The following is a 24896-nucleotide window of genomic DNA, read 5'->3' on the forward strand; positions in this document are numbered from 1 at the left end:
TTTGGAAGTTAAAAGCAAGATGGGGGTTGGTTAGATCAGATCCCTTTCACTGTCATAATTTTCTCACTGTTATAGTTTTTGCAAAGGTGTTTTCATAATGGAGAAAACAGCAGACACTAACCTAATGGAGTGCTCAAAGTAAATAACACCACTAATAAGGCATGTATCAGCATCATGAATCCCTTGGCATGCTGTGCTGAAAAGGGATACAGTATCATTTCTGTGGTATTCTTGCCAAAATGGCATAACTTCACTCTAATCATGACAAAACATTAGACAAACCTAAAGTGAAGGACATTCTACCAAATTACTAATCATTGTATTTATAGGTAGACAGGCATAAGCAGGGCAGGAGTGGGCTTTTCCCCCATCCACTAAAAATGTCAGGTGATGGTTTGGCAGTTATCACATTGCCTCTCTAAAAGTGATAAATTGGCAGCCAGCACCAGGGAGAGGCCATTTCGTGATGGTCCACACCTGTTGCACTAAAGTGTGAATTGAATGTAGGTGCCAGGGAAACACAACTTCCTAGACATGTGCATTGGGAGATAAAATGGCAGAGTATGACCTCCCAGGGGCACGCCATGAGAAAAGGGAAGAAAGCCTCCAGTGGGCATGCATACAACTTCCTAAACACAGTGCACATGCTCATCTCCCAAGGGTAAGGAGGGCTCTGTGCATGAGGGCAGCCCACTTTAAGGGAAGAATCATGGGAAAGAGGCCAGCCTATAAAGTCTTAGGATCAAGGTTAAACACTACACTTGACCTTCACATGCCCACCTGGGTCTCTTCCAAGCGTACTTTCCTTTCTTTCCTGTTCTAAAGTCTTTTTAAATAAACTCCCACTCCTACTCTGAAAGTTGCCTTGATCTCTTTTTCTGCCTTATGCCCCTCAGTCAAATTCTTTCTTCTGAGGGGGCAAGAACTGAGGTTGCTGCAGACCTGTATGGATTTGCCACCAGTAACTCGGATACCTTCCACTGGTAATAATCAGTATCCTTCAAAGAGTGCCAAAGTTATGAAGGACAAGGAAAGACTAGGGAACTGTCACAGATTGGAGTCAACTAGGGAGAAATACAACTCAATACAATGTGGGGTCCTGAATAGGCTCCTGAGACAGAAAAATGATATTTGGGTCTATGGCCATACCACCCTGAACGCACCCAATCTTGTCTGATCTTAGAAGCTAAGCAGGGTTAGGCCTGGTTAGTACTTGGATGGGAGAAAAATGATATTTGCAGGAAAACTGGTAAATATCAGATGAAGTTTGTAGCTTAGTTAATAATATTGTACCAATGTCAATTTCCTATTCTTGATAATTAAAATGATGAGAGAGATTCAACATAAGTGGAAGCAGGGTGAGGGATTAAAGGAACACTTTCTAGTGTTTTTGCAATTTCTTAAAGTCTAAAATTCATTCAAAATAAAATAATGTTTTAAAACCAAAAATAAATAAATAAAATGGGTCTCTTCTATTAAGGGTTTTCTAGAAACCTCCATCTTTCCACCACTCTCCTATAAAAGTTTCAAAACATTTTCAAAAACCACTTATCACTATTCTTAAACTGCCAGTGAGCAAAAGGGCAGCCTCACGGGTTGCCAAATTAGTGAAGAGGAGAAAGCTAGAAGGAAGAGGAAGTGGAGCATCTGAGGGAAAGATTTTTAAATGACCTTCTTTGTGTTGCTAAATTTATTCGTATCCTGGAATGGGCTACAACCGTCACAAGGACACAAAAATCATCAGGTAAATTCAAGGACTTTTTAAAAATGCATCTAATCACCTCCCATCCAAAACATTCAAGCTTAACCTTTCTCCTGAAAATGCAATCTGCTCTTTACATCCTGCCTGCATACCAGATTCTGAGACCTAGATTGCCACAGGAGCAGAACCATCACCTTGTCCTGATTCAATAGGTTCTTGTTGTTACATTATCAGCTTAAGATCCTGGGGTATGTGGAGATGTGCCTATTCATTGCTGAAAGAGTTCATGCATGATTTATGTCCTTCGCATAACTTTGTCCTTAAAGGCTATTTTCTGCATCCATTTCAGTTATGTTTTCCCAATAGCCATATTAGGACGTGACTGTTGTTTTTGCATATTCAAAGTAAAAGAAATGAGACAAATATCTCAAAATGATTGAGGTGCTCACAATAAAAAGGTAGTGGTAAAGATAGTACCAGATCTCGTGTCTGTAGCTTCTGTGCCCTTTTTCATAGTCCAGAGGACTGAGCTACTCTAGCAAATGGGTATATGAGAACTGGTGACCACAGTTAATCCAGCTGACATGACACCAGCCATTACATTCAAGTGCAGTGATGTATTTTGCATTGCTCAGCTCTTTCTACTTTTCAAAATCCTCTTCACATATTTCATTGAATTTGATTCTCAAACCACATTGTAATGTAAGTAGAATAGCTATTTCCTTTTAGTAATCATAACATCATGCCATTCAATATATAAATAAAGCCCCTTTATTTACATTACCTTATCTAGGTCCCACTAAAAGAAAAAATATAAAGTAGTAGTGTCCCCATTTTCTAGATAACTGAGGCTCAAAGATTGACTGGTCCAAAGACACCCAGGCAATGAAGGGAAAGATGGAATGTAAGAGCAAGTCTTTTTGACTCATTATCCAGTCATATTTCCCCCACTGTGCAACAGCTGCATGCCAAAATGAGGAAAAATTACAAGTTTCTGACTATGAGTCCAAAAATGAGTTAACATATGATTTTATACTAGAAGAGAATCTAATGAGGTCACTCTGCTTAGCTGCTTAGCTACCATTGCTGTCCCAGTGGGACTGGGCAAGAATAGAACCAAGTCATGCAAGTAAGAGTAGCACCTGATTGGGCACTGGGCTTGGATTCAGGTTGTTATCTCTATGGATAGCTGTGGTTCACTGAGGAATCATTCCAAAGATGTTAGAAGAGCCAGATAGAACCTACATTAATTCATTGGTTAAAGCTCAGAAATAATCATGAGGTCTCTGAGATAGGAGACAATTAGACATAGGATGGCTCCTATTATACACAAAATTTCATTGAGCCAGCTCTCTCCGCTTTACTTCTTGCCCTAGTATATCTTAAATATGTGGTTTTCCCCTTGCCTAATCCAGGAGAGCTGGATTTCGTAACCAACAAGACTTTAGACTTGTGCTTCACCTTTCAGCATGCTGCTGGGTTCCATGATGTCCCAGAGCCTATGTGCTTATGATTTAAAAAAAAAAGAAAGAAACTGAAGAGGGACCCCAGGCTGCAGGAGTGAGATGGGCATATGAAGAATTGCATTTTCTCTGGTTCCTGGTTACGCTGAAGAAGGCATCCAGGAGAAAACTTCTGGCCCCTCAAACTGCCCCGTAGCTCAGCTGGCAGCTGCTACTTACAGTGACATCAGCAACATGATGGATTCCATCGCCAGCAGCCTGGACCCCAGGAGGCTCCCCAGGCATGGCTGATGTGCACAGGTAGGAGTACGTCCTCTGCGTGGCCTCTGCACTGGAAGAGCTTCAAGGCCTTTTCCTCCAGGGCTGAGGGGATTTGTGTTTCGCCTCTGTTTGTTTTTATGTACCTCTGTTTGGGGAAACTTTCAAGCACGCAGAGCAACATTCTGATAGATAGTGCAGAGAGGAGCTGTGCAGCATCCTAGAGCCGAAGGTCACAAGGAAGAGACCAAAACCACTAAACTCACGGATGTTGTGGCCCGAACCTGTAAATCCAAACAATCTCACAGTTATGAAATGGAAAGTTTGTGGGGAAAAACAAATGCTTTGGTTATTACAGTGTTATTACATTCATAAAATATATTTCATTTGGGGGAGTTTACACAGGGGGTAATGAGATTTTTGCTTTATACATTATTTATAACCGCTTAATCCAGGTACTGTGAGTTTTTTTTATTCCTTCATTTTCACAGCTACAAAACACTTCAGTATTTCTAATTTATTTCTGCTTACAATACAGATGTTCTCAACTGTGTTTCTAACTATATTTCAACCATTACGATCGCGTTTATTTGTTTGTGTCAGCGCACAAGCCAGGGTTGTATGTGCAATACACAATAGTAAGGCTTCAAGAAGCCTGTAAAAAGGCCTCTTGTGCTTTCATTATCAACAAATTAAAATATGCTGCGTGGCACTGTCTTTATCATCAGTGGTTTTAATCTTTGGATAATTCCCCTGCAGTTGGGTAGGCAGAGCGACAGCCCTCTCTCAGTGCAGAAAGATTGCATGCCTTAAAATGGCACTTTTCAAGATGACCATTTGGAAGCAACATTTGGAGAACATTTGGGTTATGTCCTCTAACTGAATTTCCAAGCTGTTGGTAACAGACTAAAGAAAATGCAGTCTGTACTGAATATTAAGAAAGCAAGAGTGTAAGAGCCTTGAAGGTCATGTGTAAATATTGACATTTTATTTTATTTAGTAACCAAATTGGGGCCCTTGTATTGCTTATCTTGCCATAAAAACTCCTCACGCACTTTCACTGCCCTGCAGATTGTCAGGGAAAGATCTGATCTGAGCAGCTGTGGGTGCTCTTCCTGCCATTGCTAACAAGATTGAATTTTGTTTGTGCAAAATCTGAGTCAGAGGGGTGTTCCTCCCCTCTCATCTCCACCACGGACTGATGCACCTGATTAGATAACAGAAATCTGTGGGCTGAATGTTCATGTAGTGACATGAAAGCCAAGATGCAAAAACAGTCAGAGAAAACAGCCTCCCACTCACTCACAGAGTCAAGTCAGGTGTGTAAAACCAAAGTTATCTGGGGAACCAATAACTGGCTAATTTGTCCAGAACACCCTTCTCTGTGTCCTCAGCAGCAGCATGAGGAAGAAATACCAGCATGTCCTCAGGCCCTGTACCCTTCTCAGAAACCAGGACTCTACCTGCAGAGCTTAATCAGGGCCATATTCTGAAGGTGAGATGCAGGCAACAGCCAGGTCTCTCCACCAGCAGCAGTGGTTAGAATGCCCCACACATTTAACAACTTCCGGGACACAATTGACTGTTGACCTACAACAGCATTGCTTTCCTCTGCCAAAGCAAAGAGCTCCACTCATGTAGAATAGGCCGGCAGTTTGGTAACTTGCCAGAGGCTCCTGTCTCCCTACAGTGAGGTCACCAGAATCACTTTCCTCCTGAAACACAGTCGATTGAAATGAAGGTCCAGCAGAAATTAGGGGCCAGTGAATTAAACATGGAGGCCACTTCCAATGGTCTTTGGCCTAAGAGGTTTTCTCCAAGTGAAAAGAAGAAAATTGAATATGGGAATAAAATGATCTTTTAATGCTTCATAACTCAACTCTCTGACTTACCTCAAAAAGAGAGAAATAGTGTAAAAAGCCAACACTGTTTTCTGCCCTCTAAATTTGAGTTTTGAAAGGTGCTCCTCAAATATTAATGATCTGGCTTCTGTGCCCAAATAAATGTCATGATTTTCACCTCATGCTTATGGTTGCAATCCTAATCACCCTTCCCTATGCCAGCTTTATAAGTCTTGCCCAGTTCCACTACTGAAATAGTGCACTTGGATTCAAACAACACTCAAAAACCTTGTTTTTTTTTTTGTTTCATTTTTAACTATTACTGAGTTGACAGGGTCAATCCCATTCAAAATTCCCAAGTAGACAAAATCTGTCTGTGGCCCTTCCCCTTCCCCTCACCTTCTTGGCTGCCTCCCTCCATTCCCACTGATGAACTTCCAAGCTTCCTGCAGCTCCACTAGTCCTTTTCAACCAATGGAAAACAAAGCAGCTTCCTACATTAGTGTATCTATCTTCATAAAGTAGTTTAGTGTTTTGCACAAACCAAGAGAATGTTCATTTTAAAAGCAGGAAAGAAAGATTACAGATGGAATGTCAGACACCAGGGCACCTGGATAAAATATAATTTGGGGCAGGGGAGTATATTCTCATCGTCCCTAAAGTAGATGAACCGGTCAAGTCAGTACCCATAAGGTAGGCTTGATAAATCTCAGGACCAGGCACCTCCACCCCCAACAAACACACACACAGCTTTCCACTGTGATGTTTTAGGCGTAGTGTATAGTAGGTCTGCCTATCTACCTAATGTATTCACCTGAAAGTAAACTAACAGAGTCTGGCTGTCCTGGTGATTCTCAAGACCCTATTGCCTCCTCACCCAAAAGGAAAGGAGCAGTAGTTTTTTGTTTTTTTTTTTTAATTTAAGAAATCAGTAAAAAAAAAATGTGTTAGTGTTTCTCCAAAACATCTAAGTTAGAGTGGTACAATTCATTTTTTTAAATATAGAATTTGATTAACTCTGGTTAGCCCAGATTTGCTTCAGCCTAAAGCCCAACATCTCCTTTGCAGCGTGGTATCCTTCAGTTGCTCATACTTGAGCCAACAGAGGTGGGAGGGGAGATGGAGAAGACTGGTTTTATTTGAGCTTGTGAAAATGGCTTTTTATCAAGTTCAATGTCATAAGTTTTCTTCCACAGGAAAGTAGAATATATTTTCTGGTGAGCAATAGTTTTTTATTATATAGAAATGGTTCCTAATTCTCAGCAGACAGAGATTTGAGAAAACAAGGGAGTTCTCCCAAGTCACAACAAATAATGTGATGGTCAACGTGACAGACTATTGTACGCTTTGATAGCTAGTTTCAGACTGATTTTCTGACACATGAGAGAGGAGCAGTGCCTGTTGCCCACAGAAGGCGATTTGCTGGGAGGAGGAACACAAACATCCCCAAAGGCTACCAGGTCAACTGTCATTTTCAAAATTACCATTAAAAGTAGGCTGGTGGGCCGGGCACGGTGGCTCATGTCAGTAATCCCAGCACTTTGGGAAGCCGAGGCGGTCGTATCACAAGGTCAGGAGTTCGAGACCAGCCTGGCCAACATAGTGAAACCCCATCTCTACTCAAAATACAAAAGTTAGTCAGATGTGGTGGCTGGCGCCTGTGGTCCCAGCTACTCAGGAGGCTGAGGCAGGAGAATTGCTTGAGCCCGGGAAACAGAGGTAGCAGTGAGCCGAGATTGTGCCATTGCACTCCAGCCTGGGCGACAGAGTGAGACTCCGTCTCAAAACAAAAAACAAACAAACAAACAAAAAAACAAAAAAAACCCCACAATAATTAGCTGAGTGTGGTGGTAGGTGCCTGTAGACCCAGTTAACTGGGGGTTGAGGCAGGAGAATCACTTGAACCCGGGAGGCTGCAGTAAACCGAGATGAAGCCACTGCGCTCCAGCCTGGGCTGCAGAGCAAGCCTCTATCTCCAAAAAAAAAAAAAAAAAAAAAGGTAGGCTCGGCATGGTGGCTCATGCCTATAATCCTAGCATTTTGGGAGGCTAAGGTGGGAGGATTACCTGAGGTCAGGAGTTTAAGACCAGCCTGGGCAACATAGTAAGACCCTGTCACTACAAAAAATAAGAAACAATTAGCCAAGCATGGTAGTGTATGCCAGTAGCCCAGAAATTCAAGATTACAGTGAGCTATGGCACCACTACACTCCATCCTGAGCAACAGACAAAGACCTTGTCTCTGAAAAAACAGAAAAGAAAAAAATTATTATTAAAAGTAATAGGAATAGAAAACATAGGCTGTGTATGCTACATTAACAAAACATTCCCCCTACAAAAGGGGGAAATTTCAATTTTCTATGAAGTTTGAAATCTATAATCATCTGGCATTATTTCCAGGCATGTAGAAAAGAATTCATTTGTCTTTTCATCTGGATTAGTTTGTCTCCATCAATGTGTACATCAAAAGTACCTGGGGATTCTGTGGGTTTGAGGAACATTTTTTTGTTTGCTTGTTTGTTTGTTTTCAAAATATATGGTAGTATCCCGCCACAAATCTATACTAAAATAAAATTTCATAGTGTATGTCAAATAAATGTGCACTTTGAAAAATTCCCCAAGTAAATTTTGAGATTGGCCCTTGATTCAGTGACACTAATATAAACCCTTTCACTTACCTTTGAATTTTGTGGTGACCAATCTTCAGATTTGAAGCCTACACCTTCTTAACTTGGTCCATGGGGGCACAAAAGGAGACAGAGTATAAATGCTGAGGATGACCTTGACAAAAGTGAACACAAAATTAAGAGATGTGAACCCAAAATAAAAGAAGCAAAGAACTCTGTCTTCCCTTGTCATCTTTAACTCTGCTCTATCTTGATTCTTCTCTGTGTTATTCACAGGCCCTTCTTCCTATACCCACTCTGTAAAGTGATTTACCCCATAGCTCTCCACCCCTTTCACCTTGGATCTCTGGCCAGATCATCTCACCTTCCTCTGTGGCTTCAAAGCCATATACATTTGACTTCTGAATTCATCTGCTAGGGCAGCCATAACAAAGTACCACAGACTGACTGGGTGGCTTAAACAACAGAAATGTATTTTCTCACAGCTTTGGAGGCTGAAAGTCCAAGAGAAGGTGTTTGTGGCTTTGGTTTCTCCTGAGGCCTCTCTCGCTGTCTTTAGCCCGTGTCCTTACAGGACCTTTCCTCTATGCTGGCACTTCTGGTGTCTCTTCCCCTTCTTACAAGGACATCAGTTCTGTAGAATTATGGGCCACCCTAATAACTCCATTTTAACTTATTACCTCTTAAAGACCCTAATATGGTTTGGCTCTGTTTCCCCATCCAAATCTCATGTTGAATTGTAATTCCCAGTGTTGAAGGAGGGGCCTGGTGGGAGGTGATTGAATCACGGGGGCGGACTTCCACCTTTCTGTTCTCCTGATAGAGTTCTCACGAGAACTGGTTGTTTGAAAGTGTGTAGCACCTCTCACTTTGCTCTCGCTCTGTTCTGCTGGCCATGAGAAAATGTACCTCTTTCCCCTTTGTCTTCCGCCAGGATTTTAAGTTTCCTAAGGCCTCCTCAGCCATGCTTCTGGTACAACCTGCAGAATGGTGAGTCAATTAAGCATCTTTTCTTCATAAATTACTCAGTCTCAGGTATGTCTCTGTAGCAGTGTGAAAAGGGACTAATACAGAAAATTTGTACCAAATAGTGAGGCATTGCTATAATGAAACCTGAAAATGTAGAAGCAGCTTTGGAACTGAGTAGTGGACAAAGGTTGGAGCAGTTTGGAGGGTTCAGAAGAAGACAGGAAGATGAGGGAAGGTTTGGAACTTCCTAGAGACTTGTTGAATGATTTTGACAAAAATGCTGATAGTAATATGGACAGAGATAGCCAAGCTGGTCTCAGATGGAGATGAGGAACTTACTGGGAACTGAAGTAAAGGTCACTCTTGCTATGCTTTAGTAAAGAGACTAGTGGCATTGTGCTCCTGTGCTAGCAATCTGTGGAACTTTGAACTTGAAAGAGATTATTTAGGGTATCTGGCAAAAGAAATTTCTAAGCAGCAAAGCATTCATGATGTGGCCTGGCCGCATCTAACAGCATACACTAATACGCATGCACAAAGAGATAATTTGATACTGGAAATTACATTTAAAAGGGAAGCAGAGCATAAAAGTTTGGAAAATTTACACCCTGGCCATGTGGTAGAAAAGAAAAACCCATTTTCTGGGGAGAAATTCAAGCCAGCTGCAGAAATTTGCATAAGTAAAGAGGAGCCAAATGCTAATAGCCAAGACAATGGGGAAATGCCTTGGAGGCATTTCCGAGACCTTTGCAGCCGCCCCTCCCATCACAGGTCTGGAAGCACAGGAGGGTTATATGGTTTCATGGGTCAGGCCCAGGGCCCTGCTACTCTCTGCAGCCTCAGGACATGGTGCCCTGCATCCCGGCTGCTCCAGCTCTAGCCATGGTTCAAAGGGCCCCAGATATATCTTAGGCTGCTGCTCCAGAGGGTGAAAGTTGCAAGCCTCATGGCTTCCATGTAGTGTTAAGCCTGTGGGTAGACAGAGGGCGAGAGTTGAGGCTTGGGAGCCTCCACCTAGATTTCAGAAGATGTATGGAAATGCCTGAATGTCCGGGCAGAAGACTTCTGTAGGGGCAGAGCCTTCAGGGAGAACCTCTACTGGTGCAGTAGGGAGGGGAAATATGGTCTTGGAATCTCCACACAAAGTTCCCACTAGGGAATTGCCTAATGGAGCTTTGAGGAGAGGGCCACCATCCTCCAGATGCAGAATGGTAAATCCACCAACAACTTTAAGCTCTATTATTTTGGAGCTTTAAGACTTAATGACTGCCTTGCTGGGTTTCCGACTTGCATAGGGCCTGTATCCTCTATATTTTGCCTGATTTCTCCCTTTTGGAATGGGAGCATTTACCCAATGCCTGTACCCCCCATTGTATCTGGGAAGTAACTAACTTGTTTTTGATTTTACAGGCTCATATTTGGAAGGGACTTAACCTTGTCTTAGAAGAAAATATGCGCATGGACTTTTGAGTTAATGCTGGAATGAATTAAGACTTTGGGGGACTGTTGGGAAGGCATGATTGTATTTTGAAATGTAAGAAGGACATGAGATTTGGGAGGGGCCAGGGCAGAATAAAATGGTTTGGCTGTGTGTCCCCACCCAAATCTCATGTCTAACTGTAATTCCTAGAGTTGGGGGAGGGGCCTGCTGGGAGGTTACTGAATCGTGGGGGTTGACTTTCCCCTTGCTGTTCTCATGATACAGTTCTCTCAAGGTCTGGTTGTTAGAAAGCGTGTAGCACCTCCCCCTTTGCTCTCTCTCTTTCCTGCCAGCCATGTGAAGATGTGTCTGCTTCTTCACCTTCCACTGTGATTGTAAGTTTTCTAGAGCCTCCCCAGCCATGTTTCCTGTACAGCCTGCAGAACTGTGAATCAATTAAACCTCTTTTCTTCATAAATTATCCAGTCTCAGGTATATCTTTACAACAGTGTGAAAACAAACTAATGTAGACCCTGTTTCCAAATACAGTCACATTCTGAGACACTGGGGGTTTGGAATTCAACATATGAACCTGGAGAGACATGGTTCAGAACATAACAACTTCCAGTTATATAACTTTAATGCTATGTGATGACTGTCTCATATATTTGAAAAACTTTCACATGAAAAACGGACAAGACAAGTACCAATGTGTGGAAGGTAAAAGCTGAAATTTTCAGCTGAACAAAAGGAAGACCTATGTGATAATGAGGGGGGTCTAGTTATTACAGGCTGCATTCCCTGATAGTGTGTCCCTGCCACAGGAAGGGCACAGCAGAGGCTGAGTGGACCACTATTGTGCCTTTCTTTGGGGAAATCCAGCATAAGCCTCCAAAATCCCTTTTCCTCTTTTAATTTGATGACATTAATGAAGGAATATGAGCTCACAGGGATTAAATCAAGATGATTAAAACAAAGAAGTAGAAAATATGATAACATGTCTACAGTGTGTCTACAAACATGGCATAATCAGGTATGAGAAAAAGGATTTTTATGAAATCTTAAAGTCACACCCTCCCCAATATGAGCAATACAATGGCAAGCTAGGTAGGAGAGGATGTGCTCTTTATCAAGAATGTTGAGGCCTAGGGTAAAGTTGACCAGTAAAGGTGGAGCAAGATCAACTAAGAAGCATCTTTCCCTGGAGAAAACTGTCACTCATCAAGTGGATGTCCATGGCAATCTAAGTGGAGATTTTCCCAAAGGGACTACAAATGTCAGAACTCAGGTGATTTGACATCAACGAATCTTCCTGAAAGCCCCTTGGGAGGTCATCTGATGGCATGAGTTAGCATCGGTGGACTAGGGTTGGAAGATCTGACTTGAGAGCCAATTTCTCTGTGTACACTAGTTAGCTGACCTAAGGTGTGTCATTGCCTTCTCTGAGTCTCAAACTCCTCATCTGTAAAATAGAAATAATATGGCCTTACCCTGATGGCACATTGTAAAAATTGATGAGATATGATTTAACTATGAATGTGCTATGAATTTAACCATGAAATTTAATTTATGTAACTGTGAATTGTAGACTATTATTTAAATATGTGGTATTAATATTATTGTCATGTTTTCATTTTGCCCAATGTGATTGTCAATACTGTGTGCTATAAATGTAAGTGAGCTCCTCATTAGATGCAGCATGAAAGGTTCTGAGGGATGCCCTTTGATAATCTGATTCACTCAAAAAGATACAGACTTCCTAGTCACAATGGGGAAAGTAATCCAGTGGAGGTGTTCATATTCCAAAATACCACTGGGAGATACAAAGGAATAAAAAATTAAGAAATTCCATACATCAGAAGGACAAGAGCTCTTGAGGTTCTTTCAGTGGATAGTGGTTTTAGACCACTATCACTGTGCATTAGTTCTGTCCACGATGCTTATTACAGATGAAGGCTCTCCTTCACTAGAAGCCCTCCCCATCACTACTCTTGATTGCATGGTTCAGTAGGACAATACTTTGAAAAACATTTCCCTGGTGGGTGAATTCAAACCCTCAGAAGAGGGATTCCATGCTTCATACAACACTATGGAGGCTTTGAAGTGTTTACCATACTTGGGTTCTATTGGCAATATCCAGGGGTGACTTGGAGTTTCCTTAAGGTTCCTCTCCAAAATTTCCATTTACTTAACCCCAAGATACGTCAAAATAAGCATTCAAGCTAAGTAAAAAATTGGTGCTTGTTAGACAAAGCCGCTTCAAGACAATGCCCTTGATCCTACCTCCTCTCTAGGGTGCCACTGTAAACCCCTCAACCTAGGAATTTTGGATTTGCCAATTGCCCAGAAGGATGAAACCCTCACAGTGCAATCATTGTCAAGTCCTGCTGAGCTGTGCGGGAGCTGGCATATGTGGAACTGCCTGAGCTTCTCAGGGACCTCCTCCTGGAACAGTGAGCTCAGATGAAATGGAAGGCCTCAAAGCCCCACCTACCCCACCCAACCCACCTTCATTTATACCATTTCACAGAAGAATAAGGAAAACAGACAAATACCATATCTGGAAGATATCTCCAAAGACCTGAAGCTCTAAATAGGAAACTGAGAAATTTGTGGGAACCTTTAGAATTTTGATCTCTTCATACACACTGCTAGTCACTGTTACTGAGAAAGTAGCAAGACCAGCTTTTTCCATTCATTGTCATCTGCTCTTGACATGGTAGACTCACCTGCTGTGTCTCCAGATGATGTGCATGGTTGCATGCATTCTAGGGTTCTCCGCCAACAGGCAGATCCACCTGAATAAAGGAAATTACTTGAGTCAGTGAGGGACAACTAAAATCAGGTGACACTTTAAGGTAAACTCTTTTATGGCTATACTATTTCTGTCTTTACTAAGTATACTTGTAATCTGATCAGTAGAGTATAAGTAGCCTGCTGTCTCATAATATTTTTGTACAAATCAATACAGTGTAACCAAATTGGTGTCAATAGGTTAGATTCTTTATTTGTAATTATTGAAGGTTTTCATTTCTTCATTGAAAAACTATTGGTTTACATCATGCCATTTGACTTTTGGTTCAAGTGCTTTCAAAGAAACTGATTTCTTAAAATGCATCCTTGAAAACCTGACAGTCTAACAGTTGAAAATCTATGTCAAGACCATATGGCAGACTAAAGATGGGTGAGAAGGCAGGGATGGGGGTAACCAAGGACAGAGATACTAAGTATACAAATAAATGTTTTCCAGCCAAAGCTGGAAGAGCAAATGGAGCAACTGCTAATAAAAAGTGGGCACGTACATTTTGATTTCAATATTTAAAAGTAGCCCAGTGTTCCATTAAAAAAAATGCAGCCACTATTCAAGGAAAAAAAAATGTGTGTAATGTGTATGTGTGTGTTACATTAAGAAAGGAGTTCCACTTCAATTTCTGGGCTTCATAAGCAATCATCCTTGTGATCTTTCGTTTGTGCAGTTTCATAGTCTACAAAACACTTTCACAAATATTACTTATTCATCCAACAAACATTTATTGAGTTCTTCCTCACCCCCAAGCATTGTGCCAGACACTGAAGATACAAATATCAAGAGATAATACTTACCTTCAAGAAGTCCACAGAAGCAATCTGCAATGTCTTACCCTCAACAAATTTAAGGAACAGAAATATCTTTGCAAAGATCAGAATGGGAAGATGATTTTTTAACATACAATGCCCCGCTACAATCCAGATTTCCAAAACCCTAGGAATGATAAAGGAGAGAAAAAGATCATGAATTTCCCAATATTTTGAGAAAGCCATTATACTGCTTCTCATTCATTAGACTCCATTGCTAATCACTGGAGTTTCATACAGTTTAAGGAGGCTTTCCTCCAATGCCTTTCTGAAAGTTTCTAGGGATGTCCTAATACCTACAGACATCTCCATTTGCCATACACCTGGACTGAAAGGGGATAGTATTCTCTCTCCTTAATTGTAATAGGTTAGGCATTCAATTGACAAATAAACCTTGAGTACATTAACTTAAAACGTAATTGAGGATCAGCTATGATGTGCCATGCACTGATTGGAATTATAAGAGATGAGTAAGTCCATGCCCCTTGATCACAAGTAACCCAGGAAGGGAGAAATATTTACAAAAAGCTAGGTAAAATAAAATGTAAAGCAACTGCTCTCCAGTAGTGGGAAGGGCATGCCCTAGGGCAGACTTTTTCACCTAGCTAAACTTCCCAACCTCTGACTCCTGTCTTCACCATGCTACACGTGGTAGGACAAGCATCCGAAACAGACAGCTGACATGCTTTAGGCATTGTGTTGTGTGCACTTAAATTCTTCAAAATTCTGGAATGGGAATATATCCTCTCAGCCCATTGGGAAACAAGGGAGCCTAACTTCACTTTTTTTTAAAAATCTCATCAGATTCATCTTATTTTGATAGGAATATTGAGTTAGGTGACTAGAAAGATATAGTGAATCTTGACTTGAACAAGAATTCTGAGAAAGTCTCAAGATTTCTTGCTGGTCAAGCTGGAAAATAATTTGTACCAAATGATACCACACAAGATTAATTCATAATATTTAAATGATGGTGCCCTAAGGGTACTGGTGAGCCTAGAGGAAAGTTTCTAAAGATATTTCTTTGCCTGTGCCCTTAGCTCTGTATTATCCAAACATGTTACACAACAATTCAGATGAAGGTATAGAAATCATGCACAATTAAAATGCCAATGAATGTTTAAAATCTTAGAACATGGCAAATAACTGGCACTGTGCTGGCTCATGATAAATATATGTTTGACTTTCTAAAATGAATGAATGAATGAATGAATGGCTTACACAGGTTTGAAAAGCAACTAACATTAAAGAAATCACATGTAATGGGATAAATTTAAGATCCTGCACTAGTATCCAAAACTAAATACTAAAGCACAACACACAAGAGGAGAGATTTTACTGAGCAGTTTAATTGGAGATAGTCATTCCCCATCCCTGCAAAAAAAAAAAAAAAAAGATACATGAACAAAACAACTCATATCCTACCTTTAGACTGCATTAATAGAAACATAAAACCTAGAATGAAGAAGATGATAGTTTACTTTGCACTATCAGGTCATATCGGGAGTGTTTTGTTCAATTCTGGATGCTACACACTGAACTGACTTCAGGAAAAATCGAACAGTGAATAAGCTAAACAGCATGTGATGTGAGAAATAATTTATTGTGTCTGATTATCATTATAATCATAAAAAGAACTAAGTGCCAAGTGCTTTATGTGCATTTTCTCGTTTAGTTCTCACAACATTTTGCCTATGAGGCAAGTACTATTATTATTCCCATTTCACAAAAAGAAAATAAAGGCTGAGAGAGGCCGGGCAACTTGCCCAAAGTCAGAGAGGTGATGGGGGGTGGGCAGCCATGAATCTCAACAAGGCTTCTCTTGTTCTAGAGCTAACACACATAGGAAGGGGAGACAGAGCCGGGTGCAGTGGCTCATGTCTGTAATCCCAGAGCTTTGAGAGACCGAAGCCAGAGGATCACTTGAGGCCAGGTGTTCAAGACCAGCCTGGGTGACATAGCAAGACCTCCATCTCTACAAAAAAATTAAAAATTAAAAATTAGCTGGGCGTGGTGGCACACGCCTGTAGTCCCAATTACTCAGGAGGCAGAGGTGGGAGGATTGCTTGAGCCCAGGTGTTTGAGGTTGCAGTGAGCTATAATCGTGCCACTGCACTCCAGCCTGGGTGACAGAATGAGACCCTGTCTGAAAAAAAAGAGAAGACAAATATTAGAAAGACTACCACTTGGAAATAGGATTGGTGCATAGTCATACTGACTATAAAAGGGAGCACTAAAACCAAAGAATGGGAAAATTGGCCCATTATGTGGAAAAATGTACAGTAATTCTTTTAGTTGTCTCACACAGATCCCTTCCCAGGCTTTTCCACCCCATTTCAAATCAAATTGACTATTTCCTTGAACAAGGGCAATTATATTAATTGCAAAGAGTTTTCTGTTTGCCATCTACCAAAGGTTACAGCTCAAACATTTAAGGTAGTGTCTTTCCGTTGGCCACATTTCTATGTCTCTTTCTATTTCTGTTCCTATTAACTACTGCACGGATCTGAGTAATGCAAATATTAAAGACGTTAGCTTTGACTTTACAAAATGTATCAGCTATAGCTGCCCTTGAAAGCCAGGACTTGCTCCTTCCCTTGGTGCCACCTTGAAACCAGGATGGGAAATTTGCAGGTCACCCCAGGTTTTGAAAAGAAGCCATCCATTTCCAAGTCGCAATCTACTTGAAATAATCTCCCCAATTACGTGGAAGTAATTTATTCTATATTTACTTTCTGCTTTAGACTATCAAATGTCTCGTCCTCTTACCCCCGGGGGCAGCAGCTGGGATTAAAAAATTTCTACTACCTGCCTTGCTGGGACTGCATTATTTAACTCTTTCATGCCTATTTAAGAGCAGGCAAAATTTGCACCAAATGATAATTGAAGTCCCTACTAGCCCTAAGATGTATTATTCTATGCTAAATGTATTTGTTTTAGATGTACTCTATTTCCAAAACTGTTTATTATTTTTAGCAACATTTTTTTTAACAACACTGAGGCTGACCTATACAAAGTTAAGCAGCTGAAAGTAAAATATTTAAGTCGCAAGTTGACCCACGCAATGCCAAACTAAAGAGTAGATGTATTGCTTATTCCAGGGTCAGACAAAGCTCAAGTGGTGCTAAACCTAGAGGTCCCCTCATTTGGGTCAAGTGTCACTTTCCACATGAATGGATTGCCACCAATGAAGGCAGCCAGGGGACTGTTTTGTTTCTAATTCCCTGTCCTGGGTGTAGCCCTCCAAATATCAGTGCTTGCTTGTTGTTGAACTTCTTATGGAGAAGAAGAAAAGTCTTTTAAAAATAAATCTTGGCCCCTCACATCTCAGAGCCATGGGTGAGCCTGACTTGCTTTAGTTTTTAATAATAGACTACCTTTTAGAGTTGTTTTTGGTTTACAGGAAAGTTAGGCAGAAAGTACGAAGAGTTCCCATATACCCTCTTCCTACCTTACCCCTAATCCCACAGTTTCCTCTATTATTACTGTCTTGCATTGAACACGACTCTTTTTAGACAAGGTCTTGCTTTGTTGCACAACCTGGATTTGAACTCCTGGGCTCGACTGATCCACCCACCACAGCTTACGGAGTAGCTGGGACTACAGGAGCACCCTGTCAGGCCCGACTGAGCGTGACCTTTTGGCAGAGTAGTCCAGGTTTGCTATTCTTAAGTTCCCTGACCTTAAGATGGCAAATAATACTGTAAGGCCCATCCCTGTTCCAAATAGGACTCACTCAATCTGTAGACCTTAACCAGCTTCTAGGGCCAAGTCATTCCTCCTACTAAGAAGCCTTTGTCACAACAACAGGAACCTGACCCAGACGCAACCTCCCCTAAAAACAAGCCAGACAAGGGAGGGGGCAGGGAGCAGACAGCAGGAACAGGCTCTGGCGAGGGCCTGAGAACAGCAAGTTTCAACACGGTACTTTTGAAGAGACTGTTGGCTACATTATTTTATTTAATTACAGTGACATAATCCTTACATGGCTAAACTATTTATTAAAAACAAGGCTGTGCAACAATTCAGCAAATGTCACTGTGTTGTTATCGGTAAAAGTTGCTCCCACAAACTGCTCTTTCGGGATGCGCTGTGCTAGGAAGAGCCTTTTCCAGGTGCCTGACCATTCTTCTGCACCAATTTCTAATTGCTAATGAATTAAACTTTCCAAGGAGATAAGAATAATGTTGTTTTGTTTGCACACAGATTGCATGACTAACAAGGAGTATATAAATAAAACCATTCCAAGCTTTATCTGTGGGTGGACAACAGTGCCTGTGTTCAGGTGAAGCCTGAGATGGCTCCCACACAAGATTAGGTTGTTATTGCAGAAGCTGAGGCTTGCACACTGTTAAAAGACTGAGCTAATATGTTCGCTTAAGACATTATGCCTAATTATGCTATGTGTCAGTAAGGGAACCTGTTCCCCAAACGTTAAACTATCCTGAAGCACCAGTGTGGGTCTGAGTCAAGTGGACTCTGTAGGATTCCGAGCTAACTATGCTCCATGGTGTTTATGAAAATGGGTTAAGATCTGATCCTGGTGCCTTCTCTACCTTCAGGATGATATGTATTCCTACTTGGACCAGTAACTATCATAACAAATATATGTGAGGAGAAATGTTTGTGCTTTAATTTTTGGAAACTTACCATAAAAATCTGCAAACATTTCCTATAAAATACAGAGTTCTCTACCCAGCAAGTTGTTTGGGGGCACTGAGGAAGGAGATGTTTATTTATGAGTTTCCAGTTCAAAAAAGGAATTCCTTCATGAGCAGGAGAAATGACTGAGGTCTGGAGTTCTGAGTCATGATTTGGGCTTGGCGCTTGGCTTTAGGAGAGTTGAACGTCCTTTGGTCAATGTTTCTTGTCTCTATGCGGGTGTGGTGTGCTATGATAAGAACATTAGCCTTGTTTTGACTGAATGTTGAGTGCAAGAATCCTTTGCTGACGTAAGACCATCTAGAACTGCTAGAAATTCAGAATGGCTAGAAATGTATGTGTTGTGTGTGCATTTCTCTTTGTCCCAACCCTAACCTTAATTGTGTGTGTGTGTGTGTGTGTGTGTGTGTGTGTGTGTGCATGCACACATGGTCAAGTCAAGCAGGGTAGAAATCTGAGGCACTGATAGCTCCCTGGGATGCCTTGTCTGGGATTCACTTACCATCAGTCAAGAGGCTTCAAAAATTAATTTAATTTGATTAATGGGAGATTGAAATCCCACACCAAGGCCTTAGGAAATCTCATGGTGAATTAAGTCACGTGGATCATTTCATACCTCAAACTTCCTGTGGCTTCCAGGGAGAATCCATAATCTCCAGGAGTTGGTGAGGCAATCGTTCATCCCTAGACACATCTGGACTCTGACTGCAACAGGTAGAATCTTGACTCTGTCCAGCCATCCACATCTCTACTCCCAGCCTCTTTCCATATATTTTCCAAAATACTTAAAGTCACTCTGAATGCCCCTCTTAGCACTTAATGCTCAGTATCATCATTTAAGCTCATTTTACAATTTTTCAATGTGTCTAGAAGTGTCCTTATTATTTCCTAAAACTATATCCTTTTCCCTGCACCCTACATTTCTTCCTAGAGGACGCCCATTCTCTCCTCTCCCTTCCATCAGAGCTCTAACCAAAGCCCATGGTTGCTCCCTACTCTCTGACTTCAATTCTTCATTCTTCCTCATTCTCGCTTTCCCTGATGCATGCTCTAATCACCTCAGTTCTCCTAGTCTTTCATCATTCTAACCCACTCATAAATACTATTTTTTTTGTTTACACACTCAATCAAGAACTTTTTACTGTCATATCTGGCTCAACATTTTTCCTGCCTCTGTGTCAATTTGGTTCCCTTTTTTTTTCTAAATGTATCATCCACTATTCATCCTTTCATCTAAATCCATCTTTCCATCCATCTACTTCACAATTATTTATGGAGCACCTAATGGGCTCTATGGACTGCTTTAAGCACTGAGAATAAGAAGGTGAATAGGTGGCAGCCCCTATTCCCAAGGAGTTCACAGGAGAAGATGGATGCACATGCATCACATGTGGTTAATTATCTGGGTGTGATGAAGGCAATGAGAGAGGAGCACAGAGGACCAGTCTAGACCAGGACAGGGGAAGGTAATCAGAGCAGTCAGCTCCTCCTCCCCAGCCAGGCTGGTCTTTCTACAAAACCATCACGCCTCAGTTCATGGCTTCCCATGCCGCATATCTGAAATGCCCTTTCTATCCAAATCTTGGCATTTTACAAGATCATAGTCTCTCAGATTTTAGTAGTCATCTCCATACCATGCTTACCTCTACCTCTGGGAACTTTTAGACTTATTCATAACATCCAATTTAGGAATTGCTTGATACATGATGCTTTGCCTTCTCAAATAGGTTACGGCTTCTAATTTAAGGAGAGATCATTGTGTCTCAGTACTTTTGTGTTCCTTACAGTGTGCTACCAAAAACACTGAATTAAAAAACAGCACATGGATAATTCATTCCTAGATTTTCCTCACCATCTTACCTTTTCTGCCAACATGAGTAACACCTTATCTATACGTAGTAGGCACTTAATAAAATAAAGACATTGTGAGACATTGGAAAGAATAAGGACTTTGAACTGAAGTTCAAATTCTAATTCAATTACCCTGGCTGTTTGGACTTAGGCAACTTTATCTTTTCTGAGTCTCAGGCTCCTTAAATGCAAAATGAGGACTAATAACACAAACCTTATTTCTACCTAGGGGACGATTAAATGAATCTGTATATGTAAAATGCCTAGCACTGTGCTTTGCATATATTAAGGAATCAAAACATGCTAGATCCTGTCCCTCCCTCTATTCTTCGTCCCCTCTCCATCCCCACCCCTTCATGCCAGGCAAAATTTGGCAAGAAGCAATAGAGACATTTAAAACTTTAACACCTGCGTCCTTTTGGTTGCAAAACAGTGCTTAAGCTTTTCTCAAACACCCAACATAAAGCCTAGGAAGGACTTAGGTTTGTTCATCACACCCAGCTTGTCACAGGGAAAATCTTGGTGTGTGTATTACTCAGTCTTATTACGTGGGCATAAATGTGATAAAAGTTCTGTGATCTTTGAATTTTATGGCTCTCAAAAACATGTGACACTCTACATTTTTTACTGCCCTTCGTCAGTCAGCTGATTTTGAGACCTAGGGAAACCCCTATACATTCTTCAACCCACAGAAAGGGTTAAAGATTCCTACTACAAAAGGACTCAGTGTTCTAACTCTAAATGTCTTGGGAACATGGCCTGGAAAGGCTGAGGGCCATTGCATTACACAATTACCTATTTACTGGAGACAGTATATTTAATAACTAATCATCTAATCTAATAATACTGAAGAATATCAGACTCAAAGGTCAAGTGTTTAAGATTAGGGAGAAAGCAGCCTTAAAAGTACATTTTAAAGAGCCTCACAGATCAACAAGTCAGCCTTAGAGCCTTCCATGCAACCACCACTTCCAGGCCACTAGGGGAATCAGAAATGTCACTATCTTTCAAACTTAGAATATTGATTATATCCACTCTACTCATAGGGGCTTTATTCCATGACATCTCTTAGTTAGCAATTTAAGAAAATGATTTCATCCTGTATAATGTCAGATTAGCTCAATGACGAAAAATGTTACACTAGGAGCTCTTCGATACACACTTGAGAGCTCTTACCCAAAATGTTATTTGCCCTCTGGACTTTCTTGTGTTGATAAGTTCTGTTTGCTTCCAATTGTGGTTCACTCTTCTGGATCTTTTTCTCAGAGACCTAAGTGATCATCATTCCTAGAGATATTTGTGGTACAAATTCTTTATTTTCAAGTTCTGAAAACCTCATACTAAAAAGTCACCCTTTATTTCTCACTTTTAAAAGCCTGAATGGGCACTCTTCCTCATTTTTCATGAAGTTAAAGTCTTGTCACAATTCAAATTCCCTAGATAAATCCCTTAAATAATCACCACACAGTGCTGACTCTCCAATGTGCACACTTGACCAGCAGGACATGTATGTTTATTTCAAATATTTGAGTCCTTTTGCTTGATCTTTTCATAAGTTGCTCTCACTTCAGTCCCCTGATGGCTTTAAATCTTGGTACTTTGCTCACAATTTCTCAGAGTAGAACATTTTTAGAGAAAGATCTAGACATCTCTGCTTTTTCTAGGAAAAATAAAAACATAAAAACTAAAAACCCTGCAACTCTCAGGATAGACTGGATTAGGGCTGAGGTAACAAATTAACCCTAAAATCCCAGTGGATCATCAAAACAAAGGTTTATATTTCGTTTCACTACATGCTCATCACAAGTCAGTGAGACGGTCTGCTCTTAGGGCTACTCAGGCACCAGGAGCAACTCCAGGTAGTTCCTTAGGGGCCCAGGTTGAAGGTGGTTACACCATCTGGTCATGTCCCTACTGTAGAAGACAAAGAGGACCTCATAGCATTCTTCTATGCCTAGGCCCAGAATGAACATCGTCCCACTTCAGTTTATAGCCCATTAGCTAGTGCAAGTCACAAGTCCCCTAAGTACCAGGAAATGTGGTCTTTTCTGCGTGCAGAAATAAGAGAAGAACAAAAAAAGTATGCAAAAACACACACGTCACCATTGCCTACACTAAGACTTTATGCTTCGAGAAGAGTGAAGCCAACAGAAAAGGCTGAACATAAAGGAAATCTCTAAGCCTGGACACTCGGTGGATCCAGAATAACCAAAACAGAATTAAAATACTTACTGAGTACTTACTGAGTACTTTTCTCAAGATTAATGCAAATTTCTATTCTGCCTTTAATTCCTTGATTTTTAAAAATATTTTAAGATTTTTGCCAAGCTTTTACATTTTAGGTTATAAAAGAATTTCCAAGGCCTGGTATGGTGGCTCATGCCTGTAATCCCAACACTTTGAGAGGCCAAGATGAGAGGATAACTTGAGCCCAAGAGTTCAAGACCAGCTTGGGCAACATAATGAGATCCCATCTCTACAGAAGATAATAAAATTCAAAAATTAGGAGGGCATAGTGGCATGTGCCTGTAGTCCCAGCTACTCAGGAGGCTGAGGTGGGACGGTCACTTGAGCCCAGGTGGTTGAGGCTGCAGTGAACTATGATGGCACCACTGCACTCCAGCTTGGGCAATAGGGCAAGACCCTGTCCAAAAAAAAAAAAAAAGAAAAGAAAAAAGAAATGATTTTCCAAGAAGAAAGGTTGATACTAATTTTTAAATGTGAGGTCAATCACTACTTGGTTCACATTAAATTTTCAGCAAATCTCGGGTTCCTTGTTTGCAAGATTTGCTTCTGATTTGCTAGATTTGCTTCCTGATTTCCCTTGGTTTGCTTCTCTTTGTTCAGAAGATAAATTCATCCTCAAAGTAGCACAGTGCCTGACATAGATGTAAATGCTAAGCATATATACCAATGCTTAGGAATAACAAATAAATGAGTGTGAAATTAGAAGCATCACTGCCAAGAATATTTATACAAATATCTAGACTTATACTCCATGCTACAACAATAAAATCCAAAATCAATGTGTCTTACCTTTTGCATATGATCATTAATGCCAAAGGGCAGTATTGATTTCATTAAAAGAACAATTAGAAAAAATGAAGAGAGATTTTTCTGTTTTCCTCCAATTTTGAATCTGTCCTCCTTTTCCCATTTTCCCCATTTTCACAGATTCTTATGATAAAGTTTTCATTTCTCAAGGAGCCAACGTCACCCCAGACTCACACAAGGGAACACAACTGTGTTATCTTTGTTTGTCTGAAGGAAGGGAAGTCACCAATCCTCCTTTGAACAGGAAATCTTGTGGAAAATAATTGTGAATGTAGAGCACACCTGAGCAGAAAAAAAATGCTGACCAGAACTGTGCAATAATTTTCTTCCATGTTGGAAGAGTTTGACTTACAACTCAGCCATTCTCTGCTACTAATATAAGAGCAAAGTCATGTCAAAAAAGAAGCCAAAAGGAAACAGAATGTTCTCCATTGCAAGAATGACTGAAGTTTCGCCAATTAAACTTCTCCTTAGGCATGAACATAAGTAATAACCTAACACATCCTGAGTACTACTTTGTGCTATGCAGCCTGCTAAACACACTACATGCATTAAGGTTCCCAAAAGTGGAAGTAATGCTCCCAGTATTTGTGCAGGATAAAAAGAAAATATTAAATTATTTGTTTTTGTTTATTTTGTAACCTTATTATTTAATTTACATTTTTTGCATTTTATTATTTACATCATACTGTATATAGTATATCGGTACCTATATAAAATAAATATATACTCGCACACACATATATGTTGAGAGCATACAAATAGCAGTTTCAGCTCAGTTTATTTTTAATTGATGAGAAAGGATTATTATTATTATTGTTAGTTATCATTATTCCTGTTTACAGAAAAGGAAACTGAGGCTTAAAGAGGTTAAAAGGACTTACCCAAAGTGTCAAAGTTGGTAAATGGCAGAGCTGGAATTCAAAGAGTCTGATTCCAAAGTCTATATAGTCCGGCGTGATCATTAAAAGAATTCCTTGTGTTCAAAGACTGGTGCTTGAAAACCAAGCTCATTTGTGCCTGCAGAAATGCCAACCTCTAGGGTAGAAGAAATGTCATACTTTGATCATCTTCCACACTGAATTAGGAGGAAAAGCAGAAGAAAAGAAAATGAGGGTACCAATGCCAGACAGTTGCTAGGTAGCAAATGGAAAAGAATTTAAAGAAAGTGAAAATCAAAGGAAAATATCACAACGTTTGGTTGACACCCTATTCCTCACCCAGCCCCTTAATGTCTTTCTACAGAAATCAGATTCCTGGTGCAGGCAGTTCATTGCTTGAACATGCAGTAATGGACACATCCAGATTCCTAACACCGGGGAGTTCAGAGGCAATCAACATGGACTGAGACACTTAAGCTTCATCTTGTGCTGATTGAGCACTGAGGGGTATGTATCCCCATGCGGTCCCTAAGAGCTACACCCACGGGAGAAAC

At 40.7% G+C, this 24896-nt stretch overlaps 1 protein-coding gene and 2 long non-coding RNA genes across 6 annotated transcripts in view; 2 read left to right on the forward strand and 1 right to left on the reverse strand.

Annotated features, from left to right (window-relative positions):
* The window catches only part of LOC100447686 (neuroblastoma breakpoint family member 12), a 2265351-nt gene that overhangs the window by 1408571 nt on the left and 831884 nt on the right, over positions 1 to 24896 (forward strand).
* Positions 1 to 24896, reverse strand: part of LOC112130780 (uncharacterized) — a 114093-nt gene that overhangs the window by 60197 nt on the left and 29000 nt on the right. For 3 of the 4 annotated variants that reach the window (XR_010137898.1, XR_010137896.1, XR_010137899.1), the window contains exons 2-7: positions 24346 to 24539; positions 13883 to 14021; positions 13009 to 13077; positions 8800 to 8870; positions 7942 to 8044; positions 3385 to 3707 (exon numbers count right to left, since the gene is read on the reverse strand). This is a non-coding gene — a long non-coding RNA (uncharacterized LOC112130780). Of the gene's footprint in view, positions 1 to 3384; positions 3708 to 7941; positions 8045 to 8799; positions 8871 to 13008; positions 13078 to 13882; positions 14022 to 23443; positions 23744 to 24345; positions 24540 to 24896 lie in introns of all 4 variants that reach the window. The other variant, XR_010137897.1, reaches the window with a different exon arrangement.
* LOC134760452 (uncharacterized) lies at positions 8742 to 10757 on the forward strand. Its single transcript, XR_010137895.1, has 2 exons — positions 8742 to 8880; positions 10270 to 10757. It is a non-coding gene; the product is annotated as an uncharacterized LOC134760452 (long non-coding RNA).

The sequence above is a fragment of the Pongo abelii genome, chromosome 1, assembly GCF_028885655.2.
Source record: "Pongo abelii isolate AG06213 chromosome 1, NHGRI_mPonAbe1-v2.0_pri, whole genome shotgun sequence".
NCBI classification, from domain to species: domain Eukaryota; kingdom Metazoa; phylum Chordata; class Mammalia; order Primates; family Hominidae; genus Pongo; species Pongo abelii.